The sequence below is a fragment of the Trachymyrmex cornetzi genome, unplaced genomic scaffold, assembly GCF_001594075.2.
Source record: "Trachymyrmex cornetzi isolate Tcor2-1 unplaced genomic scaffold, Tcor1.1 scaffold490, whole genome shotgun sequence".
Taxonomy (NCBI): domain Eukaryota; kingdom Metazoa; phylum Arthropoda; class Insecta; order Hymenoptera; family Formicidae; genus Trachymyrmex; species Trachymyrmex cornetzi.
The window spans coordinates 64,131-67,855 of record NW_017299729.1 but is presented as its reverse complement, the minus strand read 5'-3'; the positions used below and the strand labels follow the sequence as shown (position 1 = coordinate 67,855).

Here is a 3,725-nt window from a genome sequence, read left to right as displayed (position 1 = left end):
AAAATCGGTAACTAGTAACGGTAACTTGTTACTTTTCCTACTCGGTAACGAGTAACTGTAACTTGTTACTTTTAAAAAGTAACTTTCCATTCCCTGCACTATACCAATTGGTAATTACCAATGTCACGAAAAAATATGTACTTAATGTCAAAAAATCCTTTTTAGAAATCATTCATATAATATCAAAAAATTATGTTATGAAATGTTAAAAATACGTTTTTTTAATTTAAAAAAAACATTTTTTAAATGTAAAATAAACGGATTTTAAATGTTAAAAAAATGTTTTTAAAATGGTTTTAAATGTTTTTAAAAAGAACATTTTTTTAATGAATAAAAAAGGATCTATCCCATTAATTAAACATTTTTTAAATGTTTTTAAAACGTTTTTTGCAATGAAAAAAAACGTTTAAAAAATATTTTTGAAACACTTTTTTGCCGATTAGATTTCAGCGTTTTGCTTTTGTGCGAGTTGCAAATCTTTCTGCGCGTTCGAAAGCTTATTTTCGATATTCTTGGAATAATCTATTTCACTACTTAAATGTGTTTCTATTCTGTTTACGTCATTGATGAAACCTGTCTCCCTTAGTTTCAATGAGTGTAACGTCATCTCTAAATCCTGAATCTAGAAAATAATATTGAATTAGTAAAGACTAATATTATAAAAATCAAAATTGTTGAACGAGTCTGTACATAATTTGTTTTACTTTTTCCGTTTTTATACGTAATTCATTCTCCAGCATATTTTGCGTCTTCAGTGATGTTGTTCTCTCAGCAGTCATTTTATTATTTCTTGTCATTATCTCCTCGATTTCATTTCTGTTATAAAAAAAAACGAATTACTCAAGTCTTAATAATTTTAACGATAGAGCACACAATCTAAAAGATATTTTTATTTTCAAAACTCCATCAAACTTGATTAATATAAATACTCACTTATACATGGAGATTTCATTCTGTAATTTGGAGACAAGTGTATCCTTTTGCGCGATCATTTCCGTAATATTGTTCTTATCTTGTTCTAGTGTATTCAGTTGTAATTGTAAACTTTTGAATTTTGATTCTAGTCGCTGTTGTTCCTAAAACAGATATTAAACTGACAACATTAATAAAAAAAGAAAAGGGCTCAAAAAATCTTTTAGAATTTCTTTTTAACGTACTTCAATGAACAATGTTTTTTCCTTAGCGTGTGCGCTCACTAATTCATTTTTCTGTGAATGGAATTTCCGCTCGACGTTATTTACTTCCTCTTGCCATTTGTTTTGCTCCATCAGTGCTTCCTGCATTCTAAAAAAATTGCTTAGTTAACACTATTATGTTCGTGCAATTTATTGCGTGTGGGGCGATAACTTACTTCTCTTCTTGAAGTAGCAATTTATTTTCCACTTGTGCGGTAGACTTCGCGATGTCGCGTTTCTCTTTCTCGGTCGTCTGCAGTCGCGATTGTAAATTCTCGCATTCCGATAGCAACCGTTGTTGTTCCTAAATTAGAAAAGTCATTCAAAATAAATTATGGAAAAAAATCGTGAGATCTCTTTAAAAACTGCCTAAACAACATACTTTGACGAGCATCAACTTTTCCTCAGCATGTTTATTCCTCTGACATTGCAGCTTGTTTTCAGAATTTTCCAATTGCTTCCGCAATTTATTTAGTTCTGCCGACTCCTCTTGAAATCTGATTCAAAAAAAAATTTTGATAAAAATATTTGTTTACGCGATAAGCTATCAGAAGTATAACGAAAATCATACCTTTCCTCTTGAAGCCACAATTCATTTTTCAAATTTGCAACACGGTTCTCCATATCTGCAATTATTATAGAATTAATTGTTTATGATAATGAGCCTAAAATTAGGTTTCAAACATTTTCCATATATGTGAAAGTGTGCCTTTCGATTTCGCCTCATTCTGTTGCAGCTTCTGGATAATTTCTCGTTGCTTTAGAATCTCGTCGTCGAATAAGATGAATAAATTAAAGCAGCGTTGCTCATAAATGAGAAAGACCTCACTGATGTAATTCAAATATATCGCGATATTATCGATGTATGTGTTCAGTCTGTTGTTGCCAAAAAAGAAAGTCAAGTCACAGAATATATAAGAGAGATTCCTGTTAGGACAAAAATGAAAGAAGAAAGAAACGAGGCTTACTTTGCTTTGACCTCTTCCTTGTTACACGTGTCTATCTCCAAGGAGGTGAACAAAGAGGCCTGCGCCTCTTGGCTCTTCTTCAGTTTTTGGCTTAGACTTTTCATTATACGGTCCTTCCAATGCAAGTCTTGCTGCTTGTCGTCATGTGTGCAGGAACCTTCATTCACCTGTTACTTACACAAAATGTTCACGAAAAATTGCTTTCCTTGCTTATTATAGAGCAACTTCGATCAAACTTAAATCAACTTATCGGCGAATAATTTAATCGGGAGAAAGCACAATAAAATAAAGTTTCAAGCTGTATAATTCATTATGTCTGTATTTAATTTTTCCTACGGTATCAAATAAAAAAAATTAAGAATTCTATTCACGAGTAAGTTAATTGGAATTTGATTAAAGTTATCATTATAGAAATTACTCTTGAGCTGTTTGTAACAATTCGTACCTCTTCCGTTTGCTGTAATCCATCATTGTTTCCTGTTGGGTTCTGCAATTGTGTGATCATTGCATCGAGAAATTTGCCCCTGCTTTGCGTGCTCGCGCGAACTTTTTCTATAAGTTTCTCATGAAAATCACGACATGAAGATCAATTAAAGCGAAAGATAAAACTTACCTTCCTGCTGCATGTTTTTCTGTTTTTAAATGTATTTTTTAATTGATTTATAACGATCGAAGCTTTGTATAAATACAGCAGTATGTTCGACCGTCTCAACCGGTGGAAGAGCTTATAGCGTTTTCGGCCCGATCGGGTTTGCATCAACCTGGGTTGGATTAATCTTTCCTATTGGTTGACGTCACCCGCTCTACCAATAGGAGAGCACAAAACGCCATTAATCCAACCCAAGTTGGTGCAAACCTGGCCGGGCCGAAAACGCTATTAGTAGGGGTGCGTTCCGTTTCTCGCATGATGCGCATAATGCGTCGTTTATCCTTGTTGCTCACCAAATGTTAAACAAGGACAATGGATGCATCATGCGCATCATGCGCGATACGCACCTTAGGCCTCTGCGCATCCACTTGTCAACGTCACATTCGTGCAATCTCGGTTGCGTTCAGAGCACTTCGGTCGGCTAAAATTGACTAAAATATGGCTGCCATGGCAGCTTACAAGTAGACCTTAAGAAATGTCAGACGCCGATTTTTCTCAAAATTTTTACAGTTGTTTCTTATGACAAAATAACAAGAAATCTGTCATTAATTTTAGCCCAAATTGCGTGTGTCTGTTAAAAAAAATTTTTTGTTATTCTTTACAATTACTGGATTTTTATATGTTTAAAGCAATATTTCTGACAAATGAATTTGTACCCGATTTTTTGAAGCTCGATACGCATATAGAACACCAAAATAATAACAATAATTATTAATAGTAAAGAAACGATATCTCTTGAAAAAACTTTTTACAGAAATAGAGCTGAGTGCTCATCTGGATTAACCTCATGGTATCCTAATTCAAAAATTCACTAACTAAATCGCTATTACGCAACAAAAAAAAATAATCTAGTTTGCCCCTTTACCTTATTATTTTCTTGACTTTCTTTATTTTTTATATATTATTATAATTCTACGTATTATAATATTATAT

At 32.9% G+C, this 3,725-nt stretch overlaps 1 pseudogene; it reads right to left on the bottom strand.

Annotated features, from left to right (window-relative positions):
* Window positions 1-2,914, bottom strand: part of LOC108765452 (protein SGM1-like) — a 12,453-nt pseudogene extending 9,539 nt beyond the window's left edge.
* Between the last annotated feature and the right edge of the window lie 811 nt (window positions 2,915-3,725).